Source organism: Lygodium microphyllum, chromosome 30, assembly GCF_053477565.2.
Source record: "Lygodium microphyllum isolate KBCC chromosome 30, Lygodium_microphyllum_v1.1.10, whole genome shotgun sequence".
NCBI classification, from domain to species: Eukaryota; Viridiplantae; Streptophyta; class Polypodiopsida; order Schizaeales; family Lygodiaceae; genus Lygodium; species Lygodium microphyllum.
The window spans coordinates 108,034,490-108,053,903 of record NC_141164.1 but is presented as its reverse complement, the minus strand read 5'-3'; positions in this window follow the sequence as shown (position 1 = coordinate 108,053,903).

The window sequence follows — 19,414 nt, the reverse complement described above, 5'->3', positions numbered from 1 at the left end:
CAATGTCCCAAGCTCAGCGGGGGACATCGTCAAACGCCTTTCCAAGGTGCAGGCCGCGGTCAAGGAGCCGCCACCTGTGGAAGAGGAAGAACTGCATGCATTACCAATAGGCAAAGATGCGAAGCAGAAAAAGAGGAAGATCCAACTATGGAAGCAGAATTCGAAAGAGCGACAGTCCATGCCGCTTTACACAAGAAAGGGCCGAATCGCGAGTTCTCGGTGATTCAAACACCGTCGGACTATCAAGGTAAAGGTTTCAAAACCTTGATTGATTGTGGCAGTACACATTCCTTTATCTCACCAGCATGTGCAAAAAGATTAGGAATAGCCACAGTAGAAGCACCTACCCTGCTTGTGGAATTGGCAAACGGTCGTGAGGTAACTTGTACCAGGCAAACTGCTAAGGAAGAATTCTTTCTGGGAGGAAAGAAAACCTCAGTCAAATTCAGAGTCATGAATTTAGGTATCCATGAGTGTCTACTCGGGATGGATTGGCTTAAGCCTAATGACGCCCACATCCACTGTGGAAAGGGTCAAGTTTCCTTTCGAAACTATGAAAGGGAGTTTGTCACAACTCAAGGTGAGGCAGGAGTGCCAAGAATCCAATTAGCCAAAGTATCGCGGATCATAAAAGGAGTCAGAAAAGGATTACCCATTTACCTGATCAAACTCAACAAGTTAGATCAAAAGCAAGAGTCTCATGAAGGACCTTCTTGGCTAAAGGAATACGCTGACGTATTCCCTGAGGAATTGATTGAACTTCCGCCTCCAAGAGAAGTTGATCATGAAATTAGACTAGTGCCTAGAGCTGCACCAATTGCAAAGAGACCTTATAGAATGTCCATACCGGAAGCTATTGAGTTGAAGGAACAGCTCAAGCAACTGTTGGATCAGGGTTACATCCGGCCTAGCAACTCACCGTGGGGAGCTCCAGTACTATTCCAGAAAAAGAAAGATGGGACACTTCGACTATGTATTGATTACCGAGGGTTGAATCAATCAACAGTCAAGAAGAAGTATCCTATTCCTAGAATAGATGAGCTTCTTGATCATCTTCAAGGTGCAAAGATCTTCTCCAAGATTGATCTCAGGTCAGGTTACTATCAAATAAGGATCAAGGAAGAAGATATTCCAAAAACGGCCTTCAATACAAGATATGGGCACTTTGAGTTCTTGGTTATGTCATTCGGGCTTACAAATGCACCTGCCACCTTCAATAGATTAATGCAGGATATTTTTAGACCATATCTTGATGATTTCGTGCTTGTCTTCTTCGATGACACTTTAGTCTATTCTAAACAGGAAGAAGATCATGAACCTCAACTTCGGATTGTCCTTGAGACAATGAGGTCTCATAAGCTGTATGCAAAAATGAAGAAGTGTGCATTCTTCAAGCGTCAGATTGAATATCTGGGATTCATAGTATCATCAGAGGGAATATCAGTAGACCCAGCCAAAGTCAGAGATGTGCTTGAATGGCCAATACCAGTATTCGTCAAAGAAATACGTAGCTTTCTTGGCTTGACAGGATGGTATAGGGTCTTTATCAAAAACTATGCTTTGATTGCAGCACCTCTTATAGACTTACTAAAGAATCAGACTTCTATTACATGGTCAACTCCCGAACAAAATAGCTTCGACAAATTGAAGCAAAGTTTGGTATCAGCACCTATTCTAAAACTTCCTGACCTCAATAAGGAGTTCGAGGTAGTAACTGATGCTAGCATTCTTGCCTTGGGGTGTGTACTTATGCAGGAAGGTCATCCAGTAGCATACTCTTCAAGGAAATTGAAGAGTCATGAAAAGAATCATGCCACGCATGATCTGGAATTATTAGCTGTCATCCATGCTCTAAAGCTTTGGAGACACTACCTGTTGGGTAACAAGTTTACTCTAGTAACCAATCATAAGAGTCTCAAATGGATTTTTACCCAGAATGAGCTCAACATGAGGCAACGTCGGTGGATTGAAGTATTGGAGGAATATGATTTTGAAATCAAGTATCGACCAGGGAAAGAGAATGTAGTTGCCGATGCACTCAGTCGCAAGGCATTCCTAAATTCCCTAATCTTGCAGAATCCATCAACGGCTAGATTTCTGGCTACAAAGGTATCTATGCCAAACAACCCTATACTTGAACTAGCTAGAGAGGAAGCATGCCATGATTTGACCTACCAAACAATGATAAAGGAAATATCTACCAAGGAGCAGAATCAGAAATTGCAAGCTAAGTATCAGGAATTTTCCATTGATAATGGACTTGTCTACTACAGAACAAGGCTGTGTATACCAGCAAGCCAGTCACTTAAGTAGAAGATATTATGGGAAGCTCATGATTCTCCCTTCACAGGACATCCTGGCTATGCAAAAACTCTTAATGCAATTAGGAAGAACTACCATTGGGAGAGGCTCAAAGGTGACGTTCTCAAGTATGTCACTGAATGTTTGTCTTGCCAATGTATCAAGGCCGAATATGTCATGATGCCAAGGAAACTGCAACCGCTTGACATTCCCCAAATGAAATGGGAATTCATCAGTATGGATTTTGTTGTGGGCTTACCCCAAGTCCAAGGAGGATACAATTCCATTATGGTTGTGGTTGACATGCTTACCAAGGTTGCACACCTGATTCCAGTAAAGACAAACTATAAAGCCTCCAACATTGCAAGATTGTTTATTAAGGAAATATTCAAGCTACATGGGTTACCTAAAAGAATCATTAGTGATCGAGATTATCTCTTCACATCACACTTTTGGAGAGCTATCTTTGAAGCTATTGGGACTCAACTCTGTTTTAGCACCGCCTACCATCCCCAAACGGATGGACAAACAGAGCGAGTGAATCAAATCATTGAGGATATGCTTAGGGCATACTGCTGTCGAGAGCCGAAGAGGTGGATTCAATACTTGCCATTAGTTGAATTTTCCTACAATGCTTCTTACCAGCAGAGCATTCAAATGACCCCTTTCCAGGCATTGTATGGTCATGATTGTCGAAGTCCCCTAAACTTTTCTGATCCAACCCTAAGAGTTGAAGCTTCAAGACAAATGTTGGAGGACATGGATGATCAAATAAGGTCAATAAGACAAGACATACAAGCAGCCAAGGATAGACAAAAGGCATATGCAGATTCGAAACGTCAAGAAAGAGTCTTCGAAGAAGGAGACATGGTCTTCATTCGAGTACGCCCTAAAAAGAGTTCTCTATCCCTAGGAGAATGCAAGAAGCTAAGTCCAAGATATTGTGGGTCGTATAAAATCCTCAAATGCCTAGGACCCAATGCTTATAGATTGCAACTCCCTGAGAACCTAAAGGTTCACAATGTATTCCATATCAGCCTATTGAAAAAATATGTACCCAATCCTAATCATGTACTTGATGACCAACAAATTGTAATGCCTAGTCAAGGAGTCCTTGAACTAAGGCCAGAAAGGATCTTAGATGTTAGGGAAAGACAGTTAAGGTCTAGAACCTTGAAAGAATGCCTTTTCTAGTGGAAAGATTATCCTAAAGAGGATGCCACTTGGGTAGATGAAGGCACTCTCAACCATCAATATCCCCAGTTTATCTCGAGATGAGGACATCTTGATTCCTCCAAGGGGGAGAGAAAGTAATATTCCACGTGGAGAGAATAAATCGGACTAATAGAAAATTTTTTATTCCCCCCCTTATCCCTCCAGCCGACTGACGAGCTGGAGGGGGAGGGGAATAGAAGGAGCTACTAAGCTCCTTGGTGGAGCCTTGGAGGCAGGGGGGACATGCGTGTCGACGCACAAGAAGCGAAGATCCCCCTCCCTCCACTATTTAAACGAGGGGAGGGGACTGCTGTACAGAGGAGGCTGGGGCCCTGAGAGAAGAACCGAACGCCGCCATAGCTCCAAGCTGAAGAAAGGGAGATGAATCGCCACTGCCACGCCGACATCTGCCCTCCATCACATCGCCATCGACTGCTGCAGTCCGTCCAGTCCCGCCGTTTTGGCTGAATTGCCTTTCTCCCCCCCCCACGTGGCCCTTCCAGAAGCTCCTTGGAAGGTTCCAAGGTGGGCTTCTTAAGCCCTTGTTCTTCCCCCCCTCCCGGGGTTTTAAATCCCCCCCCCTAAGGCCCTTGTTCTCCCCCCCCTCCCAGGATTTTAAATCCCCCCCCCCTAAGGCCCTTGTTCTCCCCCCCCCGGGTTTTTAAACCCCCCGTAAGGCCTTGTTTTTCCCCCCTCCCGGTATAATCCCCCCCCTAAGCCTTGTTTTTTTTTTTCCCTCCGGATTTTAATCTCTCCAAAGCCCTTATTAACCCCCGGGTTTAAATTTTCCCCCCTAAGCCCTTGCCCTTTTCCCCTCCGGATTTTTCTTTAAACTATTCAAGTCACACCCATAAGCCTACTTTGTCCTTAGGCTACCTTGCAGACTTCCATTTTTCTTGCATAAATTCCTTCACTCACTTTTTAAATATTTTTGTGCAAGTGCTCTCGTAGCTGAGCTTTGTGTTCTTTGTCTTATCAAACAAGCCGGTGTCCACACACTCCCATGTCCTAAAAATCCAAGTCATCATCATGGCCTCGTATGGTACCCCGTAAGGAAGAATATAGCCGTGAGATAAAAGATAGGGAGGGAAGCAGAGGGAGTGAAAAGAGGGAGTGAAGGAGGAAGAGTGGGAAAAAGGTAAAAGATAAGGAAGGAGAAGACGGTGGAATTCCAAGAAGAAAAAGGAAAAGGCTATCTCACATTCGAACTACGATGCCGCCGAAGAAAGTCCAAGGTGTAGCGGCGGGAGGGTCATCTCCCGGTATCCATGTGGATATCTCCCCTCAAAGCCAGGTTTTTCTTCTTGGTGTTAATTTGGTTTTAAGTCAATCATGCAAAGGAAAATTGTTAAGAAAAGATATATTTGTTCGAGTTATTTTTAACGAAGGATTTAGCTTATGAATGACAATGTATACAAATTAGCTTTCTTCAAATTGCATCAAGCATTATAAAATTATAGGCAAGATTAACCATTTACTATAGTAATATATTCCTAAAGTGTAGAAATTATATCTTGCACCATTAGTCTTATTCCTTTCGCAACAAATCATGGTAAAATGGCTAAATTCATGAAAGGTTTCCTTCGATGCTCAAATTACTAGGGAGTTATCTTTGCTAGTTGCACATCTTAGCAAGGCAACTGTTGTTATTTGGCATGAGTTCATCTTTAAAGAAAACGGAAGTTAAATGTTAGGAATTAACAAGTATAAAAATTAGATATACGAACTCATTTGGAAAGAAAATGTAATGGGGAATTGCTGGATGACACTCTATTAACACTTTCCCCCTGCTATTTGAGGACTTGGGACTAATAAAGTGTGTATGCACCAATTTCTCAGCTAGGCCTTTGTCCCAAGAAGTATCGTCGCTCTTTGTATCATCTTGGCATTATGCTATATGCCAAATTAAACTGTATTGATTGGGAAAGTTAATTGTCACAAGGATAGTAAAATCGTGACAAGACGAGTAAGATTACTTTCTAAAAGCTAACCGAACCAATCTTTCCAAAAGCTAACTAAACCAATCTAAACATAGAAACATTCATACCCTAAACACTTGACTACTTTCCTTACCGTAAGGACAATAATTTCATAAAGATAAGAAACTAGGAAACCCTAGGCCTGACATACGTCAGCTTAAGGAAACTAAACAGATTATTCCATCGCAGGACTTGCGCAACATGTATGAAATCATTTTGTGATTGATTCACAAGGAGAAAAGGGAAAAACCCTCATCAAGGACGGCAGATCCTTACGCAAGCTATCTTGCAAAAAGACGTATTTTTGGGTATCCTTCTAAATAAGGAAAGTTGTAAACCAGAAACTAGCATATCTAAGGTACCTTAGGGTTAACCAAGTTGGGTATACCCTACACCCGAATATAAAGGATCTTGCCAAGTTACAAGACATCTTGAGAACGACTTCTGCTGATACACTCAAAAAGGAAAGAACACTTCTTTAGCAGTTTGCCATACAACTGGGTTGATTAATGGAAATGTTTGTGCTTGCTAGAGATTTTAGGGCTCTATATGAATTATGAATTACAAATTAAACAAGTACCTATACTTCAAGTTAAAGGCCTGAAGGGAGAGGCAGCTTCAGTTACCCCCGACTGCCTGCCTGACCCTAACCAAGGGGGTTGTTGACCGCGCCGGGAACATGGACCAAACCCGCTGCGAGAGGTCTCTTCGTTGAGTTATACTTGGAGCAGGAGGACGCTTGGGTGCGAGGGGGGGCTCTGTCCGTAAATCCCTCGCCTTCCGGGTCCTGCACAAGAGGCTAACGTGACTCGGGATTGGATCTCGAGGCCCGCATACTAGTTGACGGGCGGAAGCTTGGAATAGTGATCCCTGGAGATTACTAGTTAGCCTTCGGGTAGATTATGGACAAGCCTACGGGCGGAACTTCTTGTAATTCAAAGATAAAATGATGAGATGTTAAAAGAACTTGCTTGATATTGTTTTTATATGTCACGTGATAAGATTACGTGAAGGAACCCGTGCTTAACAAGATTAATTAAAAAAGCTGATTGTTATATGTCAAATTAATGTGTTAGATAATTACATAACTAAAACAAACCGAGGAAAGTGCGGAGGATGGGCCATGGGTCCGTCCTACGGTTGGGTGGCCCCGGTTAGCCGGGAACTTTTCTCAAAAATCTCGAGGGACAGCGGAATGATCATCATCATCAAAAAGAATAACGAGAAGGATGATCTAGAGTTACGTCTTACCCGATTTATGCTATTTTAGGGGAACCGAATGGGACTATGCCTTATGGCAGAGAGGTTGAGCTTTGCATCCCTCTCGTTTCCCATTCTCCTTGAACCAAGTGCATCGTGAATCCACTTCGGACCTGGTGTTTCTGCGTAAAGTAGTTCGCTCGGGTCTGACGCTAGTTGCTGTTAGCTAATGATCCATTAGGAAAACCCTAATTCCGGTCGATCCTAAGTGGGAACGGCCAGGATACCTCCGCTACGTGGCAGACGCAGGAAGAACTAGATCGCAAAACCCGTAACATTCCATGGGAGTGCCGGGCGGAGCTTTCTAGACATCCTTTCCGATGGACTGCTAAGACGTGTCCTGGATAATACTATGGGACACGTTACAATGCATATCAATTTTCTAAATCATTTAAGATGAAAAATGCATCCTATTTCCAACAATTATCCTCGCATGATTATAAGAATACCAAATAAAAATTAGGAAGGAAAACCTGGACTTATGGTGAGATGTCCACGTGGATGCTAGGAGACGATCCTCCTGCGGCTGCGCCTTGGGCTTTCTTAGGAGGCATCGCGAATGCAACCTTTGCGTTGTGGATGTAGCTTTGCGAATTCCCTTTTTGAAATACCATCATCCTTTATGAGTCTTCTATTCTTTCCTTTTGTAGTAGCTCTTCGAAGGGATATTTGTGGAGGAGGGGAGAAACCATGAAAAGGGTTTCAAACCGGGAAGGGGGTGTTTCAAAATCTTTTGCAAATAAGGCCTATTAAAGCCATGGGAAAGGCTTAATGGCTTTTAAAGACTCACACGAACGGGAAATAAAAGGTGTAGAAACCCCTTACGAGGGCTTTTGTATGGGGAAAGAAGGTGTCACAAAAACCCTTAACACCCTCTTTTCTTTTACGTGTGGGGGAAAAAAACAAGGTATGACAGGGCTAAAAAATGTATTTTTGCATGGGGAAAAAAAGGGGCTAAGAGGGCCCTTAGGGGGATTTGAGATACGGGGGGAGAAAAAGGGCTTTTAAGGTAAAAGATTTTGGGTGGAAAAGGGCCTAAGGGACCTCTTAAAGGCCCTCCAAGGAGAATTTGGGGGGGAAAGGGGGCTTATAGAGCCCTAAGGGGGAAATTCCAGAGGGGGGGGGAAGGGTAGTCTTAAAGGTTATAAGAAAAAGGCCCTAATGGAGCCCTTAGGGGAAAATTGGAGGGGGGTAGTATTAACGCTATAGGAAAGGGGGCTTAGGAGGCCCAATCCTTGGAAGTTTCCAAGGAGCTTCCTAGAAAGGCACTAGGGGGGGAGGGGGGGAAATGACTCCCCCAGGCGATGACACGACGGCCAAGGCAGTGTGGCCTACGACTTCACGCGCCGGCACCAAGACGACTGGCAGGTGAAACGGTGGCTGCTCCTGGGATTGGGCGGTGTGAGCAGCTGCTCTCGGCAACACCAGCGTGAGGCGTCTTCAATCTCCCTCTCCCTCACAGAGCCTCACTCTCTCCCTCTCTGAAAGTTGACAGCGTCCCCCCCTTAGGCATTCACGGCAGTGCTCCGTCCTCTTCCGCTTGCACCCCATCCCCCCCCATTTATATAGGTAAGGGGAGGGGGATCCTCCCTCTCCTATGTGGCAACGGCCATGGCGACTATTACCTCTGAGCTCCACCGAGGAGCTTCCACATACCTTCTATTCCCCTCCCCCTCCAGCACGACAGTCGGCAGGGGGGGATAAGGGAAAAAAAAAATTTGCCATTATCCTACTAAATTATCAAAATCCAATATTATTATCCCCACTACTTATAAAGGGGGGTTCACGCGTGACTTGTAATATTTGGTATGTTACATTTTTATTACCCTGGATTTTAAGCACCTTCTCCTCCCTTGGTTTTCCCAAAAAAAGACACCATAGCCGGGACCCTTCCCGTGGGAAATTCCTATACAAGTCCCTTTTGAGGCCATTTACCTCGGGATTCTTCAAAACCCGTTTCCCCTTGCATCCTCAGAAATTGAGTACTTCCCCTTAGCATTTCTACAAAACCATTCCCATGGATTTCCCCCACACAAGTTCTTTTAAAGCCCTTCTTGGGGACTTTTATAAAACCTTCCCAAGGGGCCTTTATAACCCTCGGAATTTAAGTAACCTTTCCCCCTTGCATACTGCAAAGCTATTTTTTTCCCTTTCCGTGGATTTCCACAGTAGACAGTTAAGCCCCTTTTCGTGAAGAACAATTGTATTCCGAGAACTTCTATGAAAAGAAGGGGAGTTCATAAGTTTCTATTTCTAAAACCCGGTTCTGAAAGATGGTGGAATTGATCAAGGAAGCCGAATCTCAAAAAGGAAGTGTGCGTGCGAGGGAGACGGGCCAAGATCATAAGTTTGGGGCCAAGGCAAGAAGGTTAAATATGTGATGGCTCCTAAAAAGGTACAAGGCACAACCGCAGGAGGATCATCTCCTAACATCCATGTGGACATTTCACCGAATCCACAAGTCCATGTTTTCTTCCTTTTTTAAAAAATTTACGTCGGAATATTGTAATTATGCATGGTTAATTCACGAAATTAAGATGCACTTTTACGAATGAAAAACATTGGCTATCTTAGGGAAAATAACTCACAATCGAAGAATCGGTCATTTGTATTTTTTCAAAGGAACGAATGAAAAAAGGACATAAGACATCTATGCATTCTTAGCAAATTGTTTATAAGCATTGCAAAGTAACGAATTTAGATCAACTAATGATCATCTTTACAAGTCAAAATTATTGTAGTAAAAGGGATCAATAGGAATTATGCCATAACTTAACATACGCTTTGATCTTAACAGAAAAGTTAGGGATTGTAAATCTAATCATACGTAGGCAATAAATTGTGTGCTTACAAGAATGGTATCAAAATGCAACTAGTTTTTCCCCTATTTGATCAATACAATATCTTCTGAATAGACAAGTAAATTGGTTTACCTTAAACACCTAAAACCGTGAAGGAATCACTTAGGAAGGGTTAAATCGATGCAACATATCCCAAAGTGCTAACTAGGGTTTAGCACGTTGAGGATGTGACCTAGTCGCGTTTATTGTCAAGTTGAAACTCTTATAACCTAAAGACCTGTCCACATTCACGAAATGTAGAGACAATAGGACATACTTGCGAGAAACGATCTAGGGTTTCTACCCTAAGGATCGCTTGCTAAAAAGATGAAACTCGATATGAATTGGAAACCTAGGACCGATAATGTTGCCCTAGTGAAATCAGGAACGGATTGTTATGAAGACACCCTAACCCATTTTCCTATCTAATCATGATTCCGTGATTAGAAGATGCCATTTGATGGGTAGAATAGTCCCATGGATTAGGTGTGACACTTGTGCAACAAGTTGCAGAGTCGGAAGATCTTGTGATTTGATCACAAGGGAATGGCCAATTCCTCAGAATGAGATTGGCAGATTCTTGTGCATGTTTATTTTGCAAGAGGATGAGTAGTCATCCTGACATAGCACATTTCTTGGGAAATGTGACCAAGGTAAGGGGATTAGATGATTGCTTGGAAGCAAAAGATCAATCAGTAACTTAAAATAACATAGTTACTACTAATAGAAAAGGTATTGGTTAAGTTGGGTTAATAGGGTACGACCCTAACCCAAGGATATAAAGGTTAACAAACAAACCTTTAGGGATATTGCCGAGTCGCAATTGATCCCGGATCGAGCGCTGGATGCATTCGGAGAGAAGGATTCACTCCTTAGCAGTTGGCCAAAATAAATGACTACTAGAAATGATTGTGCTTGTAACAGTTTAAAGAGCACTGTTTTGCTTTGTTTGCTCAAGGAATTAAAGGATCAAAATATATTTAATTCTTCAAGTTGAAGGCCTGAAGGGAGAGGCAGTCTTCGTCACCCCCGACTGTCTGCCTGACCCTAACCAAGGGGGTTGTTAACCGTGCCAGGAAGGTGGACCGAACCCGCCGCATGAGGTCTCTTCGTTGAGTGCTACTTGGAGCAAGAGGACGCTTGGGTGCTAGGGGGGCTCTAGTCGTAAATCCCTCGCCTTTCGGGCCCTCCACAAGAGGCCAACATGACTCGCGATTGGATCTCAAGGCATGCATACTAGTCTACGCGCGGAATCTTGGATTAGTAATCCCTGTGGATTGCTGGATAGCCCTTGGGTGGATTTTGGATAAGCCTACGGGCTGGACTTATAAATGTATTCCAAAGATAAATATGATAACCTATTACAAAGAAACTTGTTTGACACTGCTTTTCTATGTCAAGTGCTATGATTAAGTGAAGGAATCGGTGCCTAACTGACTATATAAGGAAGCTATTTGATGCATGGCCAACTAAATATGGTAGGTAATTAGATACCTAAAACACCTAAGGAAAGTGTGGTGGATGTGGCCATGGGTCCATCCTACGGATGGGTGGTCCCGATTGGCCGGGAACTTTTCTCAATCATGATGGACAGCAATAAGATTGTTTCAAAGGTCACGAACAACAAGGGCGCTGACCTAGAGTCTAAGTTATAACAATCCCGATTTACACTATTTTAGGGGAACGGAAAAGGACTATGCCTTATGGCAGAGAGGTTGAGCTTTGCATACCTCTCGTTTTCCATTCTCCTTGAACCAAGTGCAACATGAATTTGCTTCAGCCGTGGCGTTTTTGCATAATGTAGTTCACTTGAGGTTCGACGCTAGTTCCCGTTTAGGAAATGACCATTGGGAAAAAAACCCTGATTCAGGTTGGTCCTAAGTGAAAACTGCCAAAATACTTCCGCTACATGGCAGACGCGGAAAGTCCTAGGTCGCAAACCCCGTGACATTCGATGGGAGTGCCGGGTGGAGCTTTCTAGACGTCCTTTTCGATGGACTGCTAAGACGTGTTCTGAAGAGAACAGGTGGACACATTATAGTTGGTATTAGAGAGAACCAACGAGGGATTTGTTTTTAAGAAATCTTAATAAGAAGAAGTAAAGCAAATGTTGCTGTTTGGAATATTTCCTTACTTTCGATGTTGTCTTGCAGAATTATGAAGCATGGAATAGGTTCTTAGTGTTCCGAGTCATGTTTATGATCGTGATGCATTCCCTGGATTATCGACAAAGGGTTGAGATGATGAACATCCTAGACCGCATTTACAATCTATTGCCTATGTACGTGGAACGGAGATGGATGGGTGTTTTAGGGATCTATTACATAGTTGCCCATCGACTTGTGTACCTTCAAATTAACTTGAAGAGAATCAAGTGGATGGAGGACTTAAAGATCGTGAAGCTGTTTGTCTTTATTGAGGTTCATGCAAATGCAACCCTACATGTCGGAGGTCGAAGGGTTAATCAGAATAAGTATGTGTACGGAGAAGTGATTCGAGTAATCCTTGCCAACCGAATCAAGGTGTTGGGATATCATGAGAAGAACGGATATCAAAGAAAAAGATACCCTAATCTTCCAATGACCTATCGATTCTTGAAAATTGATGACCCCAGTCCATACTACTACTCAGTTCCTATAGCTGAATGCAACAACATCTTATTCTCCTCGAATTAATGTATCAGCTTGTTCCATCACCCCAAGAAATAATTGTACCTCGAAAGGGCTATGCCCATATGAATGGAATAAGACTTCTTTTTATCAATGATTGCCTCGATTGTGAATATTGATAAAGAAGTAAAGTGATTTGGTCACTTGGCTAAAGGTTGAAGTAGATATGTAATGTAATGTGGAATTCTTTCTGGGAGGAAAGACGACTTCGATCAAATTCAGAGTCATTAACTTAGGTATCCATGAGTGTCCACTCAGAATGGATTGGCTTAAACCTAAATACGCCCACATTCATTGTGGAAAGGGCCAAATTTCCTTTCGGAACTCTGAAGGGGAATTGGTCACAACTCAAGGAGAGGCTAGAAAGCAAAAAATTCAATTGGGCAAAGCATCTCGGATTATAAAGGCAGTTAGAAAGGGACTACTTGTCTACTTAATTAAGCTCAATAAGTTAGATCAGAAACAGGAGTCTAGTGAAGAACCTTCATGGCTAAAAGAATACGTAGACGTATTTCCTGAAGAGTTGACAGAACTCCCGCCTCAAAGAAAAGTGGATCATGAGATCAAGCTAGTACCAGGAGCTGCACCAATTGCAAAGAGACCTTATAGAATGTCCATCTCGGAAGCAATTGAGCTGAAGAAACAACTCAAGCAACTGCTAGATCAGGGCTACATCCGTCCTAGTAGTTCACCATGGGGAGCTCCAGTACTGTTCTAGAAAAAGAAAGATGGAACGCTTCGACTATGTATTGATTACAGAGGGTTGAATCAATCAACTGTCAAGAACAAGTACCCTATTCCTAGTATAGATGAGCTTCTTGATCATCTTCAGGATGCGAAGATCTTCTCCAAGATTGATCTCAGGTCTGCTTACTATCAGATAAGGATCAAGGATGAAGATATCCCAAAGATGGCCTTCAACACAAGATATGGACACTTTGAGTTTATAGTTATGTCATTCGGGCTTACGAATGCACCTGCCACCTTCAACAGGTTAATGCAGGATATATTTAGGCCATATCTTGATGACTTCATACTCATCTTCTTCGAGGACACTTTCTTTTATTCCAAACAGGAAGAAGATCATGAACCCCAACTTCGGATTATCCTTGAGACAATGAGGGCACATAAGCTGTATGCTAAGATGAAGAAGTGTACATTCTTTAAGCATCAGATTGAATATCTCAGATTCATCGTATCAACGGAAGGAATCTCAGTGGATCCGGCCAAAGTCAGAGATGTTCTAGAATGTCCAATACCAACAACTGTCAAAGAAATACATAGTTTTCTTGGATTGACAGGACAGTATAGTGTTCTCATAAAAAACTATGCTTTGAGATACGGAGGGAAGAATACGGGCTTGTAAGGTAAAAGCTTTTGGGGGAAAAAGGCCCTAAGGGAGCCCTTAGGGAGGAATTTTGAGGGGATGGAAAAGGGCCTAAGGGAGCCCTCAGAGGAAAATTTCAGGGGGGGAGGGGAGGGTAGTCTTAAGGCTATAGGAAAGGAGGCCCTTAGAAAAAGGCCTTTAAAAGCTTCACTTTTGATCTTCAATAGCTTCTTACAAAGAATCCATCCACCACGACCCCATCTTATAGCCTGTTTCTGATATAAAAATACAAAGAAAGGAAAACCCTTTTGAAATTAACACCTCTTATCAAACTAAAAATCACCACAAATTTGTAAAGGATATAAGAGTTTAAGGAATCTCAGTGGATCCAGCCAAAGTCAGAGATGTTCTAGAATGGCCAATACCAACAACTGTCAAGGAAATACACAGTTTTCTTGGATTGACAGGATGGTATAGTGTTTTCATCAAAAACTATGCTTTGATTTGCAGAACCTCTGACGAACTTACTAAAGAAGCAAACATCCATTGCATGGTCAACTGCCGAACAAACTAGCTTTGATAGAATGAAGCAAAGTTTGGTATCAGCACCTATCCTAAGACTTCCAGACCTCAGTAAGGAGTTCGAGGTAGTAACTGATGCTAGCATGCTTGCCTTACGATGTGTGCTCATGCGGAAAGGTCTTTCTGTACCATACTCTTCAAGGAAACTGAAGAGTCATGAGAAGAATTATGCTACCCATGATCTGGAATTGTTAGTTTTCATCCATGCTCTAAAGCTTTGGAGACACTACCTGTTGGGTAACAAGTTTACTCTAGTGACTAATCATAAGAGTCTCAAGTGGATCTTTACCCAGAACGAGCTCAACATGAGGCAACGTCGGTGGATTGAAGTGCTAGAGGAGTATGATTTTGAAATCAATTACCGACCTAGAAAGGAGAATGTAGTTGCCGATGCACTCAGTCATCGCAAGGTATTCCTTAATTCACTAATCTTTCAAAATTCATCAACAGATTTGACCACGTATCCCAAACTTATGGGAAATTCCCATATTCCCCAATATGGTGTTTGAAGAAGAATGTACCTAATCCTAACCATGTACTTGATGAACAACAAGTTGTAATGCCTAGTCAAGGAGTCCTTGAACTATGGCCTGACAGGATCTTAGATGTTAGGAAGAGAAAACTGAGATTCAGAAGCTTGAGAGAATGCCTTATCCATTGGAAAGATTATCCTGAGGAGGATGCCACTTGGATGGATGAAGGCACTCTCAACCATCAATATCCCTAGTTTATCTTGAGATGAGGACATCTCAATTCTTCCAAGGGGGAGAGAATGTAATATTTCTGCTTGAAAATATTATGAGGCCATGTGAAGTCTCAAGAAAATGACAATACAGGCATTGTGATTACAGACAGTTCGGTCTTTAAATAATACACTTTCCATTGGCCAAACAAGACATGGTTTAATGAAACCCGCATATTTTCATGAGAACCTCCTCTTGAGAGGAGGTCAAGAGGATAATATTGGATTTAATGCAAAAAAATTTAATCCTCTTTCCCCTCGCCGAAGCATGGCTGAGGGAAGAGGATGGGGGCTATATTGGGAAAACGGAGAGGTGGAGGGGAGAGACTACATGCGGCCACCACGTGGGGGGGAGGGAGGCCTTACCCCCTCTTCCTACAAATACCTTCCTCAAAAAGAGGTGGAGTAGGAGGGGAAAGCTAAGTCGTGACTGCGCCAGACTATGGTAATAGAGGGAATCGGGAGGCTATCGGAGAGGGGGGCAAGCTGAGGAAGTTAGTGAAGGAGGAGTAGAGTAAGCCACCCGACTATGGAAGGAGCCACCAACCACCGTGCCAAGGTGTGGAAGAGGAGGGCGCTGTTGAATCCAACGTGAGGAAGATAATCATGAGCTCGTGAAACCCCCCTTCCTGTGGGGTTCCACCCAAGCCCCTTTAAAAGCTCATTTACCCCGAAAATTCAGCCCCTTTTGCCCCCCTTGGGTTCCCCACAAGCTCCCATTAGCCCGAGTTTCTAAACCCCTTTCCGTGGCCCCTTTCCTATTGCCCTCTCAAGTGGGTTTTTATTACCCCGGATTTTAAGCACCTTTTCCTCCCTTGGTTTTCCCAAAAAAAGACACCATAGCCGGGTTTTAAAGACCCTTCCTGTGGGAAATTCCTATACAAGTCCCATTTGAGGCCATTTACCTCAGGAATCTTTAAAACCCCTTTTCCATTGCATCCTCGAAAATTGAGTACTTCCCCTTAGCATTTCTACAAAGCCATTCCCGTGGATTTTCCCCACACAAGTTCTTTTAAAGCCCTTCCTGGGGACTTTTATAAACCCTTCCCAAGGGGTCTTTATAAAAATCTATTTTTTCCCTTTCCATGGATTTCCACACTAGATGGTTAAGCCCCTTTCCGTAAAGAACAATTGTATTCCTGGAACTTCTATGAAAAGAAGGGGAGTTTATAAGTTTCCATTTCTAAAACCCGGTTCTGAAAGACGGTGGAATTGATCAAGGAAGCTGAATCTCAAAAAGAAATTACGCGTGTGAGGGAGATGGGCCAAGATCATAAGTCTGCGGCCAAGGCAAGAAGGTCGAATATGCGATGGCTCCTAAAAAGGTATAAGGTGCAACCGCAGGAAGATAATCTCCTAACATCCATGTGGACATTTCACCGAATCCACAAGTCCAAGTTTTCTTCCTTTTCTTTTTTATTTACATAGGAATATCGTAATTATGCATGGTTAATTCATGAAAGTAAGATGCACTTTTACGAATGAAAAACATTGGCTATCTTAGGGAAAATAACTCACAATCGAAGAATCGGTCATTTGTATTTTTTCAAAGGAACGAATGAAAAAAGGACATAAGAGGTCTATGCATTCTTAGCAAATTGTTTATAAGCATTAATTTAGATCAACTAATGATCATCTTTACAAGTCGAAATTATTGTAGTACACTTCGATAATGCATGGAAAGAATAAATGGCATGTCGCATTACTAGACATCTTTTCTTCAGAATGATTCATTAAAGAAGGTTGCTAATAACCATAGGAATTTGCAAGGCATGGAAATGATTCTAGGGCTGCATGAAGTAGATTAATCTCTAGGAAATTGAAATAAATCTCAATCAATTACGTAAGTAGTTACGAAAGGTTGTGTAAAGTCAACATGCAAATAATTCATTCACAAATGAAACTATAGAAAGGCTGCATGGTTCACATAAAACCCTAAAGCTTAGTAGCATGAATCTTGACTGCATGTTATAAAAGAGATCAATAGGAATTATGCCATAACTTAACATACGATTTGATCTTAACCAGAAACGTTAGGGATTGTAAATCTAATCATACATACTCAATAAATTGTGTGCTTACAAGAATGGTATCGAAATACAACTAGTTTTTTCCCTATTTGATCAAGACAATATCTTCATGAATAGACAAGTAAATTGGTTTACCCTAAACAGCTAAAACCGTGAATGAATCACTTAGGAAGGGTTAAATCGATGCAACATATCCCAAAGTGCTAACTAGGGTTTTGCACATTGAGGACGTGACCTAGTCGCGCTTATTGTCAAGTTAAAACTCTTATAACCTAAAGACCTGTCCACATTCACGGAATGTAGGGACAATAGGACATACTTGTGAGAAACGATCTAGGTTTTCTACCCTAAGGATCGCTCGCTAAAAATATGAAACTCGGTATGAATTGGAAACCTTGGACAGACAATGTCGGCCTAGTGAAATCAAGAACGGATTGCTATGAAGACACCCTAACCCTGTTTCCTATCTAATCATGATTCCATGATTAGAAGATGCCCTTTGATGGATAAAACAGTCCCATGGATTAGGTGCGACACTTGTGCAACAAGTTGCAGAGTCGCAAGATCTTGTGATTTGATCACAAGGGAATGGCCAATTCCTCGGAATGAGATTGGCAGATTCTTGTGCAAGTCTATCTTGCAAGAGGATGAGTAGTCATCCTAACATAGCACCTTTCTTGGGAAATGTGACCAACGTAAGGGGATTAGATAATTTCTTGGAAGCAAAAGACCAATCAGTAACTTGGAATAACATAGTTACTGCTAATAGAACTTAAGGTATTGGTTAAGTTGGGTAAATAGGGTACTACCCTAACCCAAGGATATAAAGGTTAACAAACAAACCTTTAGGGATCTTGCCGAGTTGCAATTGATCCCGGATTGAGCGCTGGATGCATTTGGAGAGAAGGATTCACTCCTTAGCAGTTCACCAAAATAAACGACTACTGGAAATGATTGTGCTTATAACAGTTTAAAGAGTACTATTTTGCTTTGCTTGGTCTAGGAATTAAAGGATGAAAATATATTTAATGCTTCAGGTTGAAGGCTTGAAGGGAGAGGCAGCCTCAGTTACCCCCGACTGTCTACCTGACCCTAACCAAGGGGATTGTTAACCGTTCTAGGAAGGTGGACCAAACCCGCGACGTGAGGTCTCTTTCTTGAGTGCTACTTGGAGCAAGAGGATGCTTGGGTGCCAGGGGGGCTCTGATCGTAAATCCCTCGCCTTTCGGGCCCTGCACAAGAGGCCAACATGACTCGGGATTGGATCTCGAGGCCCGCATACTAGTCTACGGGCGGAATCTTGGATTAGTTATCCCTGTGGATTGCTGGATAGCCTTCGGGCGGTAGATTTTGGATAAGCCTATGGGCTGGACTTATAAATGTATTCCAAAGATAAATATGATAACATGTTACAAAGGAACTTGTTTGACACTGATTTTCTATGTGAGGTGCTATGATTACGTGAAGGAACTAGTGCCTAACGGAATAATTAAGGAAGCTATTTGATGCATGTCCAACTAAATGTGGTAGGTAATTAGACAACTAAAACACTTGAGGAAAGTGCGGTGGATGTGACTATGGGTCCGTCCTACGGATGGGTGGTCCCGGTTGGCCGGCAACTTTTCTCAATCATGATGGGCAGCAAGAAGATCGTTTCAAAGGACACGAACAGCAACGGCGCTGACCTAGAGTCGAAGTTATAACAATCCGGATTTATGCTGTTTTAGGGTAACGGAATGGGACTATGCCTTATGGTAGAGAGGTTGAGCTTTGCATTCCTCTCGTTTCCCATTCTCCTTGAACCAAGTGCAGTGTGAATTTGCTTCAGTCCTGGCGTTTTTGCGTAATGTAGTTCGCTCGAGATTCGAAACTAGTTGCCGTTTAGGAAATGACCATTGGGAAAAAAACCCTGATTCAGGTTGGTCCTAAGTGGGAACGGCTAGAATACTTCTGCTATGTGGCGGACGCGGAACATCCTAGATTGCAAACCCTGTGACATTCCATGGGAGTGCCGAGCGGAGCTTTCTAGATGTCCTTTCCGATGGACTGCTAAGATGTGTCCTGAAGAGAACACGTGGACACGTTACAATGACCCTCTTGCATAAGCACACATCCTAAGGCAAGTGTGCTAGCATCAGTTACTACTTCAAACTCCTTACTAAGGTTCGAAAGTTTCAGGATAGGTGTTGATACCAAACTTTGCTTTAGTTTTATCAAAGCTAGATTGTTTAGCAGTTGACCATACAATCGACGTTTGCTTTTTCAGTAGATTGATCAGTGACGTTGCAATCAAAGCATAGTTTTTGATAAAGACCCTGTACCATCCTCTCAATCCAAGAAAACTTCGTATTTCTTTAACAGTTGTTGGTGTTGGCCATTCCAAAACATCTCTGACTTTGGCTAGGTCTACTGAAATTCCTTAAGTTGAAACAATGAATCCCAGGTATTTGATCTGTCACTTAAAGAATG